Source organism: Leopardus geoffroyi, chromosome B4, assembly GCF_018350155.1.
Source record: "Leopardus geoffroyi isolate Oge1 chromosome B4, O.geoffroyi_Oge1_pat1.0, whole genome shotgun sequence".
NCBI classification, from domain to species: domain Eukaryota; kingdom Metazoa; phylum Chordata; class Mammalia; order Carnivora; family Felidae; genus Leopardus; species Leopardus geoffroyi.
This window is the reverse complement of record NC_059341.1, coordinates 49,848,267-49,868,373: the sequence shown is the minus strand read 5'-3', so window position 1 is coordinate 49,868,373 and position 20,107 is coordinate 49,848,267. Positions and strand designations below refer to the sequence as shown.

General features: G+C 36.7%; 1 long non-coding RNA gene across 4 annotated transcripts in view; it reads right to left on the bottom strand.

Annotated features, from left to right (window-relative positions):
* Positions 1–9,494, bottom strand: part of LOC123591920 — a 67,564-nt gene extending 58,070 nt beyond the window's left edge. For all 4 annotated transcript variants that reach the window (XR_006709496.1, XR_006709497.1, XR_006709499.1 and 1 more), the window contains exon 1: positions 8,849–9,494. This is a non-coding gene — a long non-coding RNA (uncharacterized LOC123591920). The remainder of the gene's footprint in view (positions 1–8,848) is intronic.
* Between the last annotated feature and the right edge of the window lie 10,613 nt (positions 9,495–20,107).

The window sequence follows — 20,107 nt, the reverse complement described above, 5'->3', positions numbered from 1 at the left end:
AGTGATAGAATGGTTCTGAAGAAGTTTGAGAGAAAACAAGACCAAACCAATTAAGTGTAGTCTATTCTGTGAATAAGGAGAAATGGATGGGTTAGGAACACTGGTAATATGGCTAATGGATGATTGAATACCAAACTTGCCTTGGAAGCAATGGATATGGTATTGTTCTAGAAAGGTTTAGAGACTTAGTTCCCCAGGAGCCATTTGTTTCATTCCAGGGAGATAAAAATCTGAATATTCCTTTCCTGTCTTCTTAAAGAGAATTTGTTTGTTTGTTTTTCAGAGTAAAGATTTCTCTTCCTCTTTTTTCTCTCTCTTTTTTTGTGGAGATGAAGAAGGGTAGATGTGTTAGCTCCAATCTTCCTTATTTTCAGAGATTCTTTCCTGTGGTACAACCCCACAGCACGCATCGGTGAACATGTAGCCATCATGACTTCACCTTATTAGATACTGGTTTATGGTTAACAGATGCTAAAATGTTCTATGAGTAATAAATGGTCTGTTTTCTGAACAGACATTTCTGTCAAAGTATATTTGGGAATATATGTACATACATATATACAGACAGACAGATACTGCCTTAACTCCAGGCCTCAAATAATTCTACAAATAAATGTCTTTTATTTTTTTTAACATTTATTTATTATTGAGAGATAGGAAGAGATAGAGCATGAGCATGGGAGGGGCAGAGAGAGGGGGAGACACAGAATCTGAAGCAGGCTCTAGGCTCTGAGCTGTCAGCACAGAGACTGAAGCAGGGCTTGAACTCACAAACCTAGAGATCATGACCTGAGCTGAAGTCAGATGCTTAACCAACTGAGCCACCCAGGCACCCCAATACATTTCTTTTAAAAAAGCAGTTCACATTTTCTTTGTAAACTATTCATGAAAACTAGACATCATAAACATGAACTCAGAAAGAGAAATCATATCCACAAAGACTTTAAGTGTTTACATTACAAACACAGAATATAAAATACTAATGTCTAGTTGGTTTAAAAATAAGAGATAAATTTAACATTGTGTTCAGAGAATATAAAACTTTAAAGAATCACCAAGTAAATTTGCACACAAAAAAAAACTTCCGAAAATGAGAAATACTACACTCAAAATTTTAAAGTGAATACATATAGAATTTAGAGTGGATTATATGGAGTTTTGAGTAGATTAGACTCAGCTAAAAAGAGAATTTGTGAATTAGATAGAGATCAAAAGCAATTATCCAGAATGTAGCACAAATTTACAAAGAATTAGAAAATATGAAAAATGTGAGAGAGATGATCTGACATATTAAATCAGAATTTCAGAAGTAGGGAAAGGAGAACAACAAAAAAAAAGATAATATATTAGCTAAGAATTTTCTAAAACTAATGAAATATACCAAACCACAAATACAAGAATCTCAATAAATTCAAAGTAGAGGAAAATATTCATAGTAAAATTGCCAAATGCCGAAATAAAAGAAAAGATTGTAAAAGTAGTCAGAGGCAAAGATTAACTTTAAAGGAGGAGCATTTAGACTGGTAGCTTTCATCTCAACAGTGCTAAAGGAAGTGAAAAAGAAATAGAATGATAGTTGGAATGTGCTTATTGAAAAACATTTATCACACTATAGTTCTATACTCATCAAAATGTCTTTCAAGAATAAAGGTGGAATAAAGACATTTTTCAAAAACTAAAACTGCCACCAACATATCCATGCTAAAAACAAGTCTATAAGATGTACCTGAAACCAAAGGAAAGTAATCCTAGTTGATAGTTCTATATACACAGACATAGGAGCAAATAAAGTGGCATATGAAGATGTAAAGCTAGATCACTGACTGAATACAATAGTAGTAATATCTCTACAGTTTAAAAATTAAACAAGGACAATAGCATAAATGTATGGAAAGAAATAAATCAAGCAAAATTTTAATGATCTCTAAAACATCTCAGAGAAGGTTAAAAGTATTGGCTAAATTTGGACTTGATCAGTTAAGGATGCCTGTAGTAATTTAAGAATAACATTTAAAAATATAAACAGAATGGGGTGCCTGGGTGGCTCAGTCAGTTAAGCGTCCGACTTGGGCTCAGGTCATAATCTTGGGGTAAATGTGTTTTAGCCCTGCGTTGGGCTCTGTGCTGACAGCTCAGAGCCTGGAGCCTGCTTCAGATTCTATGTCTCCCTCTCTCTGCCTCTCTCTCTCTCTCAGAAAAAAAATATTAAAAAATATATAAACAGAATATATAGCTTCTAAACTAGTTCTGGGAAAAGAATAAATAATTATAAAAAAGAAAAATAGAAGATTAGGTATAAACACAAATATATCAGCAGTGAGTAGACTAAAAAGAAACCAAATGTTCCTGTAAAAAGATGAGGATTGCCAGATTGAATTTTAAAAAATAATCTAATATATGCTGTTAATTATTGTAATAATTCAGACAAGTTGAAAGTAAAAAGATAGGAAAAACACTGTGCAAACATTAACTAAAAGGATGCTAGTGTAGCTATATTAATTATCATGCAAAACAGATTTTAAGGCTGAAAGAATTTCTTGGGAGAAAGAGGGACAAAAGTTACAACTCAAATATATATGCATACATTTGCATATAAAATTTTGTATCTGCTTAAATCATGACCTCAAACTACCTGACACAAAACTGAACTAAAAGGAGAAATGAATAGCTCTGCGATCATAGTGGAAGATTTCAAGTTTGCTCATAATTGACATTAAAAAATCAGACAAAAATTTTACAGCATAATTAAACTTTGACACATAGAGAACATCATATCCATCAATTGCAAAATATTTTTTTTCAAACACACAGAATATTTGCAAAATTGACTATATGATGGGCCATAAAAAACGTTTAAACAAATTTCAAAGGACTGAAATCATACATGGCATATCTTCTTGCCTCATGAATTTAAGTCAGAAACTAGAAGTAACAATGAAGCAAACAAGCAAAAAAGAGGGAATAAACTCACACATTTAGTATTAAATATAATCTATGGGTCAAAGAAGAGTTGGAAAAAAAATTGAGAACATTTTGACTGGATGATAAAAATCCTACATGCCAAATTTGTAGGATGCAGCTAAATCTGTACTTTTAGGAAACTTACAGTCTTAAATATTTATATTAAAAAACTGAAAGAATAAAAATTATTGAGTCTAGCATCCATCTAAAAAGTAGAATAATTTTTAAATGTATAAAAAAGGCAAAAATAAAATCCATAATAAATCCAAAGAAAGTAGAAGAAAGGAAATAGATTAGCAAACAGCAGAAATCAATAAAATAGAAAACACACATAGAATAGAAGAGATCAACAACAGAGAAAGTTGGTTCCTTAAAAGACAAATAAACAACAACAAAAAACACATACAAATATCTGTTAGACTAATCAAGAAAAGCTTAGAAGTCACAAATAAATGGAGAATCCAAAAGAATCTATCATATTAAGAGATTTGAGTAAGTTTACTGGATATAGAATGATATATAAAACTCCATTACATTTCTATACCACTGCAACAAACAGGAAAAAAATTAGAAAAATGTCCTATTTAAGTAACATCAAAAATAATAAGAACTACTTATAAATCTAACCAAGGATGCACAAAATTCTATAGAGAAATTGAACTATTTGTGAGAGATGTCATAGTGCATATAAGTATATGGAGAGATATTTGTGACCGTGAATTAGAAGATTCAATATGTACAAATGTCAATCTTCCAACAGGTCTTCTAGTGACCTATAGATTTAATGTAACCCTATCCCAAATTTTAATATAGTGCTGTGGGCAGGATGAGGGGGAGGGACATTACACAGCTATTTTAATTAAAATACTGTGCTGTTGATGCTGGAGTAGACACATAGACTAATGGAAATGAATATAGAGAGGTCAGAGAAGGACATACACATATATGGAAACTTCACATATGTTGATATAAAAATATCCAAAAAAATTTATATATGTATATATAGTATAACATATATTATTGTATATATATATAGTATATATATGTATAGTATAGTATATAGTATATATTGTAGTATTGTATACTATAGTACATAGTATTATAGTATATATTATAGTATTGTATATACTATAGTATATAGCATTATAGTATTGTTAACTATACTATATATACTATACTGTATATATAGTAAACTTTTGTATATGTCAAAGCATCAACTGCAGGAAAAAAAAATGGCAAGTCTTTTTCAGAGACCTCTAGAGGGTGAGGTAGTGAAGGGTATTCAGAAAGTGGAAAGACACTCATAGAAAGAGATGTGATATACTTGTGATAAGAGGGAGATTATGAAACAGGGAGGAAATGTGAATTGCATTCTCAATGTTTTTCTAGTCAAAATATTTTTTAATTGGATTAAATTGTAATACAAATATTATGAACCTGCCTTAATTTTATAATGTATTTTACTTCAAATGTCCAAAATTTAAAAATATATCATTTGATCTTTTTTTAATGTTAATTTTTAATTGTAAGTTTTAAATTTATAAAACCATATATGACCCAGGTTCTTTCACAATGCATACTATAGGCCTTCAGATTTAATTGTACATGCTTTGAAATTCTCTCCTTGACCCGACTATTATAGGTTTGAAAAGAGAACTGTAGCAGTAATATCAACTAGGCCCTCAGTTATAAACATAAAAGCACAGGAATAAGAGGAGAGAAGGGACTAGGGAGAGAGAAGAGCAGGTTTATTTCATTTAAATGGGAAATGATGGAATTTCAATGAATGGTAATGAGAAAGTGGGATTTCCTACCTTGTACGATATTTTCTTTTTTTTTTTTACAACGTTGTACAATCACCACCTTTAGTAAGTTCTAAAACATTTTCATCACCCCCAAAGAAAATCTCATACTCAATAAGCAATCACCCTCTATTTCCGCCCCCCAGCCTATCCCATGGAAACCACCTCTCTGCTTTCTGACTCTATGGATTTACTTATTCTGCTTATTTCATATGCAATATGTGGCTTTTTGCGTCTGGCTAGTTTCACTTAGCATGTTTTCAAGGTTCATCCATGTTGTAGCATATGTCAGCACCGCATTCCTCTTTATGGCTGAACAATTCTTTTGTATGTATGTACCATATTTTGTCTATCTACTCATCCCTTTACAGACTTTTAGCATGTTTCCTCCTTCTGGTTATTGCAAATTGTGCTACTATGAACATATGTGTACAAGAACTTGCTGAGTGTTTTCAGTTCTTTTGAGTATATAGCTAAGAGTAGAAATGTTGGGTCATAAGCTAATTTTATGTTTGCCTCTCTGAGGAACTACCAAAGCATTTTCCAAACTGGCTGCACCATTGTACATTTTTAACAACTTGTATGAGGGTCCCAATGTTTCCACAACTTATTATTATTGTTTTAATTATGGTCTTCCTGGTGGATGTGAAATGCTATCTCACTGTGGTTTTGATTTACACTTCCCTAACGACTAATGATGTTGAGTATCTTTTCACATGCTTGGCCATTTTGTATACATCTTTGAGGAAATGTCTATTTAGGTTCTTCACCCATTTTTAAATTGGATTGTTTTTATGTATTCTGGACACTAGACCCTTGTCAGTTATATAATTCACAAATATTTTCTCCCAATCTGTGGGTTGTCTTTTCACTTCATCAATATTCCTTGATGCACAAATGTTTTTAATTTTGAGGAAGATCACTTTATTTTTTCTTTTGTTGCTTGCACTTTTGGTGTCATACCTAAGAATCTATTGCCAAAACCAAGGTCAAAAAGATTTACCTCTATGTTTTCTCCTTTCGTTTTATAGTTTTGGTCTTAGATGTAGCCCCTTTTTAGGTGTATGTTTATTAAATTTATTCTATAGATGACTTTATGTGTTTTATCAATCTGATACTCTTTTCAGTTTTATCTTCTGCTTAATTACTATGTTTAATATTTTTAAAAATTTTAATTCCAGTATAGTAAACATACAGTGCCATGTTAGTTTCAAGTGCACAATATAGTGAGTCAATAATTCTATACATTACTCAGTGCTCATCATAAGGGTACTCTTAATCCCCTTCACCTATTTCACCCATCCCTCCACCTATGTCCCCTGTAGTTACTATCTCTTTGTTCTCTATGGTTAAGAGTCAATCTTTTTGTCTATTTTTCTTTTGTTCATTTGTTTTGTTTCTTAAATTCCACATATGAGTGAGATCATATAGTATTTGTCTTCCTCTGACTATTTCACTAAGCATTTTACCCACTAGATCCATCTATGTTGCTGTGAATGGCAAGATTTCATTTTTATGGTTGAGTCCTATTCCATTTAATATATATTTATATATAAATATAAATCACCTCTTCTTTATCCCCTCATCTATCGGTGGACACTTGGGCTGTGTCCATAATTTGGCTATTGTAAAAAATGCTATTATAAACATAGGGGTGAATATATCCCTTTGAATTGGTTGCATTTTTGTATTTGTGGGGTAAATACCCAGTAGTGTGATTACTGGGTAGTAGGATATTTTTATTTTTAACTTTTTGAGGAACCTCAATACTGTTTTCCACAATGGCTCCAGCAGTTTGCATTCCCACTAACAGTGCATGAGGTTTCTGCTTTCTCCACATTCTCACCAACACTTGTTCCTTGTGTTTTTGATTTTAGCCACTCTGACAGATGTGAAGAGATATCTCCTTGTGGTTTTAATTTGCATTTTCCCGATGATGAGCAATGTTGAGCATCTGTTCATGTGTCTGTTGGCCATCTGGATGCCTTTTTTGGAGGTATGTCTATCCATGTTTTCTGCCCATTTTTAATTGGGTTATTCATTTTTTGAGTGTTGAGTTGTATTAGTTATATATATATGTGTGTGTGTGTGTATGTATGTATATATATATATTGATATTAGCCTTTTATCAGTTAAATCATTTGTAAATATCTTCTCCCATTCAGTAAGTTGTCTTTTAATGTTGTTGATTGTTTCCTTTGCTGTGCAGAACCTTTTTAATTTGATGTAGTCTCAGTAGTTTTGTTTGTTTGTTTTGCTTTTGTTTCCTTTGCCTCAGGAGACGTATCTAGAAAAAAATGTTTTTTGTTTTTGTTTTTTTTTATTATATGAAATTTATTGTCAAATTGGTTTCTTTTTTTTTTTATAATATATGAAATTTATTGTCAAATTGGTTTCCATAAAACACCCAGTGCTCATCCCAAAAGGTGCCCTCCTCAATACCCATCACCCACCCTCTCCTCCCTCCCACCCCTCATCAACCCTCAGTTTGTTCTCAGTTTTTAACAGTCTCTTATGCTTTGGCTCTCTCCCACTCTAACCTCTTTTTTTTTTTTTTTTTCTTTTTTCCTCCCCCTCCCCCATGGGTTCCTGTTAAATGTTGATATGGCTGATGTCAGAGAAATTACTGCCTGTGCTGTCTTCTAGAATTTTTATGGCTTCAAGTATCACATCTAGGTCTTGAATCCATTTTGAGTTTACTTTTGTGTATGATGTAAGAAAGTGGTCCAGTTTCACTTCTTTGCATGTAGCTGTCCAGGTTTCCTAACACTGCTTGCCTAAGAGATTTTTTTTCCTATTGCATATTCTTGCCTCCTTTATTGAAGATTAATTGACTATTAATCATGGATTTACTTCTGGAATCTCTAAGCTGTTCCACTGATCTATGTGTCTATTTTTGTGCCCATACCATACTGTTTTGGTTACTACAGCTTTGTAGTATATCTTGATATCTGGGATTGTGATACCTCCAGTTTGTTCTTCTTTTTCAAGGTTGTCTCATACTATATTTTCAAATGTCACTTCCCCCTGTGAATTATGGCCTATAAAAAGTTAAAACTATAAATATTTTAGAAATACAGGGAAATATTTTTATAAACTCAGAGTATTGTCATTCATTTTAGCCAGAAAGCACCAAAACAGAAAAAGAAAAGATATTTTAATTCAATTACACTAACGTTAAACATTTGTGATTATCAAAAGACACCTCAAAGAGAAGAAAAAGATAAGCTTATGAGAAAATATTTACTGCATATAAAACTGGTATGAGCTAGTTTTCAGAAAATATAAAGAAGTTTTATGAATCAATAAAGAAAGGGCAGATAAGTCAATAGAAAAATCATCAAAAGAGCTGAATAAGCACTTGCAAAAAGACAAAACTCCAAGAGTCAAAGATGTATGAAAAGTTGCTTGCCACGATAGACAAAAGGCAAACTAAAGCCACAGAGAGATACCATTAACCATTCATAAATTTGAGAAATATTAAAAAGCCTGACAGTGCCAAGTGTTGATAAAGATGTAGGGCAAAAGGAGGTCTCATATACTGTTGGTGGAAGTGTTTCATGAGGCCATGAGGTTGGAAAAACAGTTTGTAATTACCAAGTAAAATTGGATATGTACATATTCTACAGCCCAATAATTTGTCTTCTAGGTATGTCTCCCAGAGAATATCTTGTATGTTAGCCCAGGGACACGTGTATCTGGATGTTCACAGCACAAGTGAGGAAGCAACCTAAATGTTTATAAGCCGGATAAATGTGGTCTATTAATGTAGTAGATTGTCAAACAAAACCGACAATAAAAGAACTATACCGTCAGGTTGGATTGGGTTTGAGTTGTGTGTCAAGTGATAACAATATGCTAGTGGCTTAAATGCATTACAAATGTTTAAGTGTAGCAGATATTTTGGGGCCACTGACCAAGGGAAGAAAAACATAAGGATGTGGGTAATGGAAGTATAACAGGCTGAGCCCCAATTAGCATAGTCTCTGAAATATCAGCCTCCTTTCTTTCCTCAAACCATGTCTCTCAAATCCAGGTGATTGCCAAAGGTTTACAAGCTTTTCATTACGAGCATCAACTATTACCTGCTGTTCCTTCAGGCTTCAGGTTTGATGAAAGTGTACTCCAAATCTGCTGGTTTTCACCTTTGCTGCTGTGGTAATATCTGAGAGTCACTGCTCTTGTGTGGACAGCCTCTCACTGCAGGTTTTTCTTGCCCTGACAGGGAAAGAAAACAGGAAGGAAATTCCAAGAAGCTACTGTTGACAGTGCACATGACAGGGGACATTCCTCTTTATTTCCCACATTTTTGGGGACACACTCTCCTGCTCCTGTCTCTTCTCACCAACTTACTCTGAAGCCAATGAACTTTAAGCATCAAGACCCCTTCATTTGCACAGGTGTGTTCAAAAGGTCTGGAAAGAGCCCTAGCAGTGTGTTCACATGATTATATGTCTTTATAAAATTTGCAAAATTAATGTATGTAAACAGGAATGAGTTGAGACCACTCACTGTCTATTTCCTCCCTGACACACCCTTCAGAAAACTTCAGCTCATGTTGAGTGACATTACAACAGCTCAGAGCATTTTTGATACTTGGTTAAGGGGAAGTTGAACTGGGAATACACTAAAAAGATTTTAGGTGGGAGGGGTGCCTGGGTGGCTCAGTCAGTTAAGCCGCTGACTTCGGCTCAGATCATGATCTTGCACTCCGTGAGTTCGAGCCCCATGTCGGGCTCTGTGCTGACAGCTCAGAGCCTGGAGCCTGCTTTAGATTCTGTGTCTCCTTCTCTCTGTGCCCCTCTGCCTCTCACGCTCTCTCTCTGTCTCTGTCAAAATAAATAAACATTAAAAAAGATTAAAAACAAAAAAAAAAGATTTTAGGTTGGAGACGCTTGGGTGGCCCAGTCGGTTACAACGAAGACCCATTTCTGTTCAGGTCATGATCTCGTGGTGGGTGAATTCAAGCCCCACATCAGGCTCTCTGCTGTCAGCGCGGAGCCCACTCCAGATCTTCTCTATCTCTCTCTGTCTTTCTATCTCTGTCCCTTTCCCACTTGTTCTTCCTCTCAAAAATAAATAAACATTAAAAAAAAAGATTTTAGTTGGATATGGATAAATATCAATTTCTCTCTATCTCTCCATCCATCCATCTGACTAGATATAATTACATAACAGATATAAATAATTATATAATAGATACAGCTAAATAAAGATAAAGATAGAGATGGGGAAGAGACATATTGCTTGTAGTCATTTCTGGGCAAGGTTAAGTTATTGCTAAGCATCCATGTGTAGTAATGGCTTGTAGGAATATTCATCTTGGCCACTGTGCTGACTCACCTGGTAAGAACACAAGTGACCGCCAAGAGTTTATATTATGATTCGAACATATATTATTGTGTTAACCACCCAAATCACATAAATACACAGGGAGAGAAATCAGGCTGAAACACATGCAACCAGAGCCTGGTCTGCAGAAATCTTTCCGACCGTTCATGTATGAAGAAATCCGATGGAAATGTTCCTAAATTTGTCAACAATCCCGAAAGTTTGCATGATATTACTGATAACATATTATAAAACTAAAATTTCTCTCATAGTATCAGCACGTGTTTAAATTTTTTGACTAAACGTGTGTAGGGGAGGAAAAAGTATTCTTCCACCCTCTTGCGGGCCCCGACGGGGTTTGAAAATTAAATTGACAATGACAGATAAACAGCAGAAGAGCACACAAATGTATTTAATATGAGTTTTGCCTGACACAGGGGCCTTCATTAGGGAATGGAAACCAAGAGATGGTTAGATCAGAATATTTTATGCTAGGTTTGATAAGGGGTGAGCAGTTGTATAGAAATACGATAAGTTAAGGAGTATGGGATAAGTGCAGTGTGCTGGCAAAACTTAACAAAGTGGTTTGTGAGGTTCTCCTTGGCATCCTTTTGTCTTCAGAGATAAGGACACGTCTTTCCTCCAGGTGTTGGGAGGGCACCTCTTTCACGAGGGTTGTATGACCTGTTTCAGGAGAGAAGGGCTGGGAAGGTCAGATTGACATTCTTGCTTCTGCTATTTTTTTAAAGTTTTTCACCTTAAAATACTCCATATGCTGGGGTGCCTGGGTTGGCTCAGTCGGTTAGGCATCTGACTTCAGCTCAGGTCTGGATCTCGAAGCTCATGAGTTCCAGCCCTGCATCCGGATCTGTGCTGACAGCTCAGAGCCTGGAGCTTGCTTCAGATTCTGTGTCTCCGTCTCTTTCTGCCTCTCTCTCTCTCTTTCAAAAATAAACAAACATTAAAAAATTTAAAAAAAATACTCCATATGCCAAGGTGCCATATTTTGAGGTAACTGATCCTCAACCCGATCACATGAAAGGAAGAGGCACTCAAAGAAGATGCAATGAAAATATGTAGAAAAAATGACATAAAGATGGCTGGCGATTAAAAATGGTTATGTTTTCTGTATTTTGTGGTACTCGTTAGCTCTTTAAGATGGATATTTTGTTTTGTTTTTATTTTCTCATCTCAATAAATACTTACTTTTATACCTAATTTTATATATTTTTAAATTTGCTTTTTTCTCTGAGGTACCCACAAAGTACATATGCTTCAGGTTCAACGAAACCTGTTTGTGTCCCTGCCTGTGTTATATTTTCCAAGGAAGATGCTGCAGAGGTCAGCCCTCACAAGAGGCATCATTCTGGAAGGACATACTTAGGGCCCCTATTTTGGAGCCCTTGCCACATAAAGGCAAACATATAAACGTGAGCCTTACCCATGGAATTTCAGTCCCTGGTTGATGGACCTGTGTGTATTGCCCCTCAATTTCTTTTCTCACATGCACATTTCTTTCCTCTTCATTTTCCACTTGTGCAGCTTCCTCTCACTCTTCTACGCACTTCCTCTTGGTAGTACCTGATCCACAGCTTCTGGTACTCACCACTCTGCATCGTCTGTGAGACATCCCATGCCTAGCTCCAGGCCACCGCTAGAAGATTGTACCGCACAAACCCCAACCCTCCTCATTGAACATGGCTTTATACTTCAAACTTCAAAGAAACAGCTTATGAAACCCTTCTTCCACAATTCCCTTTGTCTGGAATCCTACCTCTCGTCTGGCCACTGCCATGAGGGTCTCGGGTCATATTGCTGTCCTGATCAGAGCAAGGAAATTCAGAGAAACCCCGTGCCTCCAGCCGCTCTCCTGAGAAAGAGAGGGGAAACCTTCGATCAAAATTTGGGATGTAATAGAGAAATCAATGTTATCCGCCGGTGGACTTGACCTAACCTATGGAATTATAAAAGAAAAAAAAAACATTGCTTTATTATTTTAATTCAATTACTGCCTGGTTTAAATGATATTCTGTGAACTAACAGGAAACTTAACCATCATCCTTGACTTTGTCTTTAAGGCAAATTGTGCTTTTGCATTATGCATAAATGGCTTAATAAATGATTGTTGGGACACAAACTGTTGGTGCATTGAGTAAACAAACTATTTCTTTCCCGTTTGTGAAGCTAAAACTCTCTTCCCCTATTTCTGTAATTGGAGCCGGTTGCTGGGTAAGCCATCACACTATCTATCACCTAGGCTTCACTATGGCTAATTATTAAAATGAATCCAAGGACATGGTATTTACCATCCCTACCCCACCTTTATTTCTTTTCTAAAGTGCAAGTGAGCCCTTACAAGGCTCACTTAATTTTTGCAAGAAGTTTCAGAAGCTGTAAGAACTCTCATTCCCTCTCCACTGTTGTTGCTTCCAAGGGTCACCCATTGTTTCTGTTTAAAGGAGCCATAATTTGAGGGGCGCCTGGGTCTCTCAATTGGTTCAGCATATGACTCTTGATTTCAACTCAGGTCATGATCTGTCAGTTCATGAGTCCAAGCCCTGCCAGTGTGGAGCCTGCTTGGGACTTTCTCTCTCCCTCTCTCTGCCCTTCCCCTGATCTCTCTCTCTCTCTCTCTCTCTCATAATAAATAAAAAAAACAAACTTTAAAAAAGTATCCATAATTTGAGATGCAGTGCAGGAGCTCAGTGGAAGATCCACATCTGACCTAGAGCAGGTGCCCTGAAAAGACAGAGACCACACCCTCCACACATGGCATGAGTCTCCATTCAAGTTTTCCAAAGCTGCCTTTAGTTCCCCATTTCCTCATGGCCCGTTGGTTTTAATTCAAGGATGTAGAACTAAGCCTTAGGGTAACACTAGACTAGTGCCACTCCAAATGTGGTCCTCAGACCAATGCTGCTCTGCAAACTGTTGCCAGTCAATGACAGCAGAAATACAGAAACTGAGAGTTCGCACGAGAAAACACTTACAGTCAGCTTATGCTGCAGTACAATGGCACATCCAAGCACATAATCAGTGAACTCATTTCCTTAAACAGGGAATACCCAGTTTGGATGTTACCAAACTCGCCTGTTGAGTTACATGTGATGTGAGGGGCAAGCTGGCCCGGCACCAGTGAGACTATGCATTGGTCTATGACAGAGAGATCAGAAGCATAAAAACATATTTTTAAGAGCTAGTTCTTCATGATAGTTTGAAAAGCTTTGGTTCAGGGTACTGAGAGTGGGCTGACAGGCAGGGAAGTTTAATGACTGAGAGTTGGAAAGGACCCAGGGACCTCTGTAGAGAGAGTCCTGATTTCTTCACAATCTTGGAGTGATTTTCCCCTTTGCCATGCCCTTATGTTTGAAATCAGGGTATGAGAGTAAGGTGTGTCGGGTCCCAGCCTGGATAACACTCAACTGTAAACTGGCTCTTCGGAGACTGTAGAACGCTCTCCTGCCATGCAGCAGGGCAGAAATAACTTGCAGGCACACAGCACCGATGTCCAAAAGAAAAGCCACACAGGGACATCTAGTGGCAATGGGAGATCCCGGAAATGCACCCGAGGAGCCCAAGAATTTCCAAACCACTAGCTGCTTGGGGGCTATACATTCATTTATTGAACTTCACCTCCTACCCTAACAAATCAGTCATTGCATTTGAAGGCAAGCAAAGGTCAGAAAGATTTGCAGCGCCTGAAACCTTCACCACTAGATAGACCACACCTAAAGAGTCACTGGATAGCCAAACAAAGCAAAGAGTGAAGACAGATTCTTCAGGCCAGTGTGCTGAGGAGAGAATCCGGATGGGAGACCCTCATTTTACAGATGATTACTTCCATACTCTCGTTCTAGCTGTCTGCAAAACAGACCTGACCCTTGAGAGGTTGAAAAGATGCAAAGCTTCAAAATAAAGTGAATACATTAAAAACAGTCCTCCAAACTTGCTGATCTATAAATTAGCATCAGCAGAACTCTTAATGAGAGTCACTTGTGAGCTTCATGGCAAGATGACAAAGCCAAATCAAAGCCAGCCACCCAGACTGATAAAACAAAGCCCTCAGAAGAGGCAGGCTTCTCCTGGCCTTTGATGGTAGGACTGAAGCTGAAATAGATACAGTTGCATCAGAAATTCATTGTCAAAAGCTGACTCTTTCACAGGCAGACAGATGTGCAAATAAATTAAATTAGATCTAAATTAGATGATAAAAATCACAGTGGATTGTATTATGACAAAACTATTCGAAGTCTGTAAGCACTGATCTTTTTTTGCCTCTTCTATGTGTAGCAAGGTCAATTTTTACATACTACGTGCACCCTAGTACAGCTTTTCAAAAAGTATCTACTTGATGTAATTTCAAAGTCCTCAGTTCCACCCACCTACACCCCCATCATCTAATGACAAGAAAAGTCTTAAAAGTGCCCATGCATGCTCACCAACCCTCTTCTCGAGTACAATCATCCATTGCAGGCAAACTCCTACTACAGTTCAAACTAGTTATTTGAGCAATTTCTCTTTGCAAGGTTCTGCTCTTTCTCCAAGTGAAATTTGGGCACATGAAGAAGTTCATATGGGGGAGGTGATCTCCAGTCTCTTGTATTTCTCTCCTGTCTTCTGCTTCTCTGAGCTATATGGGGTTTCTTCTACCCTCCCACCTCAGACTGTTCTGTCTAAATGCACTCTAACAGGTCCACACTCGTGGAATCCCTGGGCAGTTCTCTCAGCACATTTAGTGTGTCTGGTAATACCCTCCATTCCCACCCAACCTCTGTCCCAATGTCTATCTCTACCATCCACCTGTCCCTGTCATCTCTGCTGTGACCCTCACTAGAGTCTGGCCTCACCGTGGGACCTCTGTGATAAGGCCACCTGTTCTCAGCTATCTCACCTGGAACAGGTCAGAAACTCAGAAAACAGTCTCTGAAAGTGAGCCAGGAGAGACTTGGGGGTCTTATTTCTGGGCCTTTCCCTTCCAAACTACATGACACTGACATTGCCATTCTCATATTGCCCTGGAGCCCCTGTGAGATGCACTTTTCCCAGAACCCACTATCAGAAGCTGGGCATATGAGTTTCTTGGGGTTCCTGTGGCAAATTATCACAAATTCAGTGGCTTCAAACAACAGAAATTGATTCTCTTCCAGTTGTGGAGGCCAGAAATATGAAATCAAGTTGTCAGCAGGGCTGGTTTTCTCTGGAAGCTCTGAGGGAGAATCTGTTCTATGGCTCTCTTCTCACTTCCCATGGCTGCCACCAACACCTGGTGTTCCTTGGCAGGGGTCGTATAATGCCAGTCTGCCTCTATCTTCCCATCACCTTCTTTCCTCTGTACCTCAGCCTCTGTTTCCCCTTCCCTTTTCTTCTAAGGATTTGGTATTGGATTTAGGGCCCATCCTAATCCAGAAAAATCTCCAGTCAAGATCTTTAATTTAATTACATCTGCAAAGATCCTTCACATTTATAGGTTCTAGTCGGTTAGGATTTGTACACATCTTTGGGAGGGGGCACTATTAAACCAATTAGATGGGACACAGTTCTTACTGGGGCCTCTATCTTCTCACAAAGGCCAAGGGGGTGTAGGTCCCCTCATAGGATCTCAGTAGCAGTTCATTCCTAGACCCATTCTCTCTTTTTGGTGGTTTCCTGTCCCTCTTCAATGAAGAATTCTCCTGTGTCATATCTTCCCTCTTTCCTACCAATGGGCCTCTCAATTCTAGAAGGTACCTACTCTCTTCTTGCCTGGGGTGATAAAGTCTCACGGCATGTACTAATGGCAAAAATTGTGTGGTTTAAAAGAGATTAAATTGTTTGAGAAAATATTATCTCCATTATATATGTACAGATGCACATCGAGTCTGTTATATTAAGATATTGGCCCCGCATGGCAATATCTTAACAGAGATTTTAAAGGAGAAATCCAAAGTTGGAAAATAATATAAAATTTTACTGTGGATAAAAATGCTTATCATAAGCACCAATTAATGTACCTCAGCTTGTCTATAATTTTCTTCTATAGAGTACAGAACATTTTTTCCTTCAGTTGATCATTTATTTTTATCAATTTTTATTCCAGTATAGTTAATATGCAGAGTTATATTAGTTTCAGGTGTACAACATAGTGATTCAACAATTCCATACATCACTCCGTGCTCATCAGAGTACAAAATATTTTTAAAGTATTAGTTCAACCGACAGCATCTAATTTATTTAGACTTTGATAAAGCTATAGTTCTAGGTCTTAGAAGACTTTGTTCACCTCCCCCTTTATGTTTTAATGTTTTATTTTAAAACATTTCAAACACAAATAAGAGCAGAGAGAACAGTATAGTGATTTTCCATGAACTTATCACTCAGCTTCAACAGTTCAAAACTCAAGACCAATGTCGCTTTCTTTACACCGACCCTTTCTTGTCCTCTATCCCATCCCTGCAGTTTGAAATTATCTCAGACACCACATCATCTGTAAATATTTCAGAGATGTTTCTAAAAGATGGAGACTTTTTTGCATATTCAATCTCATTATCACACCCGAAAAATGTTAAAGGAATTCTTTTCTAAAAAATATTCCTTTATATCAAATATTCAATCATGTTCACATTTCCCCAATTGTTTACTGGTTTTCACTTTGTTTCTTGATTTAGAATCCAAATGACATCCATACATGGACAGATGATAAATCTCTCAAATTTCTTTTATCTATGGGTTCCTTCTCTGTGTCTTTCTTTTTCTCTGTTGCTTTTATTCTCTTTCTTCAAGCTTTTGGTGAAAAAATGGATTGTTTGTCTTTTAAAGTTTGCTTCAGTCTGAATTTTTAATCTCATCCTCATGGTGACTTTTAATCCTTTGTATTTCCTATAAGTTTGTATTAAAAATTAGAGACTTGGGCGCCTGGGTGGCGCAGTCGGTTAAGCATCCGACTTCAGCCAGGTCACGATCTCGCGGTCCGTGAGTTCGAGCCCCGCATCGGGCTCTGGGCTGATGGCTCAGAGCCTGGAGCCTGTTTCCGATTCTGTGTCTCCCTCTCTCTCTGCCCCTCCCCCGTTCATGCTCTGTCTCTCTCTGTCCCAAAAATAAATAAACGTTGAAAAAAATTTTTTTTTAAATTAGAGACTTGTGGAGACTCATGCTGGCTTTTTTTGCCCAGACAACTTCATAGGTGGTGCTGTATACTACCCTCAGGAATAAATTATCGCTGGCTGTCTTCTTTTTGTGATGTTAGTGGTCATTAATAATCATTGTTTGGATCCATTAATTCATAACGTATTGAAAAGACAATTTTTTTTTCTTCAATTATTAGCTGGCATTCTTCTACAAAGAGACATTTCCCTCTCAACAGCAATTGGTAATGCTGAGGTACAGTTTGTAAAAGAGGCAACATAAATGCTTGTTTTTTTTTTTAACAGTTTTCAAAAACAATGGGACCCCTAACATCCTTCAAAGAAGATAATATATGTGGTCTTTTATGTATATTAGATGTATAATATGCATGCATGTACACATATGTATGTGTATGTATTTGTAAATATTTTATCAACTCATGGATTTAAACATCTTTGATGTTTTACAATTTACTGCAATTATTCCTCCTGATACTCAAGTCATCCTGTATTTGACACAGGAGTCTATTCATTTAGGCCCCTGAGTCCTTTTCAAGATGACACTAGTGGTGTTGAATAGCATCCTTTTTTTCTGATGTGACAAGCTATATACCAGGTTCATCTTACATTTCCTGCATCTGGCTGTTAGTTCTTTTCAGTGAACGTAGATAGAAAATAAGGTTATCTCTGTTTCATTTTAGATGAAACACATCATAAGTTCAAACTAATACTTCCAATTCAAAATCAGGAGTACAGGCTTTTCACTCTACTAACTGATTTCATATTTGTATCTCCTTTCTGCCATGCCCCTAAATCCTGATTTTCAACGATGCAGGATAACTACTCATTTGCTTTATTTCACACTAAATACACAAACGTCTTAGAATAATATTGACACTACCACCAGTTATAGCATCACGGAAAAGAAGATTTTGTTTGTTTGTCTTTTTATGTTCTTTGGTCCCACTAAGGATGTACAATCAATCTGTTACGCTTTAAAGTCACTTGGGATAGTTCCTCTGTGGGAGGTTATGCCATCAACACACACTCTGAGGATTCTTTTTCTTTTGACTTTCAGTGTCTAGGAATTGCTCTTTGTGTTTAATTTAATTTTATTATTATGTAAAATATTTACATTTCCAAAGTCACATCTTCAAAACAAGGTATTGAAAGGAAGAAAAGAACAGATTCTATCCTTCCCCCTTCCACTCTACCTTCTTTTTCCCCTGCAAAAAAAAAGTTATTTTTTTGAACCTTATGGTTTGTCTTTTTATTGATTTTTAAAATATAAGCACACACCGGCATGCACATACACACACACACACACACACACACACGCATGCACACACACACACACACATTCTTACAACCTGGAGATTATTCCATAGTTAACATAGAAATTTTTCTCATTCTTTATAGCTGCATAATAATCCATGTGTATCATAGATAATTCAGCTATTCCCTATTGGTGGGTATTTGGATTATTTTCAGTATTTTGCTATCCATTGGTGCTTCAGTGAATTCAGGTGCTTCAGCCTTGTTCACAAGTACTTTCATATTTTGGACTGGTATATCTTTGGGATGGATTCCTAAAAATGGGTATCTATGCAATTTTGCTAGTTCATATTTTGAAATAATTTTAAAACTCTAACTCAGAATTCTAAATGTAATGGTTAGTGTTTTTGTTTTTGGTAAAGGGTTTGGGGTGATTTTTGAATTCGTGAATTTAAAATTCGTTTGTGTGGCAGAGCAACGAGAAGTGATTTTTCTAGTCGAACAATATCCTATTTCTCCATAAAATAGTAATAAATTTAAATCCATCAAAGAAACTAGGAACAATTTTAAAATCAATAACCATGACTATATTATATGTATGCAATATAAAATCACCACCATGAGCATAAATGTCCCAGGAAAAAACAAAGATGTTGAATTAAACCTCGTCAATGGTTTCTGAGTCTCCCATTCACTTTCATTTGCCCACAGTTTATTCTGCTCTCTGTTAGTGTAAACTACCTGAAGTGATTAAACATTAATGGTTTTAACTACCGTGTCTGACATGTGAGTGAATAATAGTGTTTTACTGCAAGTGTCATGATTTCTGTACGTCTAATCCAAGCAACACGAAACTTTTACAGCCAAAAGGCCTTCAAAACTTCAACATCCCTCATGGTAACATCAAGAGTACTGATTTCAAGGAGAAAATTCAGCTACCAGGGAGCACTCATCCAGATTCAAAACATGCTGGTAAGAAGCTGTGTTTTCACAGAGGTCAATTCACAAGATCTCAATCCCTTTAACAATTGAGCGAATGCTTAAAAGAATACCAGATATTCCAGCATACGCCATATCATGTAGGACATAATAATTTGTAACAAAAAATAGATAATTTAAGTCAAACATAAGAGGATCAATGTTGAAATGAAGTTTTTTTTTTTATTTTTTTAATGTTTATCCATTTTTGAGAGAAAGAGAAAGAGGCAGAATGTGAGAGAGGGAGGGACAGAGAGAGGGAGACATCGAATCTGGAGCAGGCTCCAGGCTCTGAGCTGTCAGCACAGAGCCCAACGTGGGGCTCAAACTCACAGACCGTGATATCATGACCCGAGCCAAAGTCCGACACCCAACTGACTGAGCTACCCAGGTGCCCTGAAATAAAGTTTTCTTGGTTGCTTTGATTAAATTCTGGCATAAGTTATTTAGTGAAAGAGAACTAGAGACATTGCTGCATCCATTTGTGTCCTTTTGATTCAGTTGTGTAGATCAGGAACCGACATTTTTTTCTGTAAGAGCCTGCATAGTGAATATTTAGACTTTGTGAACCAAAAGCAAAATTGAGTGTGTTACGCAGCTACTTTTATGACAAGAGAGAAAGCAAATTTCCACATTTTTAATTGAGGAAATTCAAAAGAC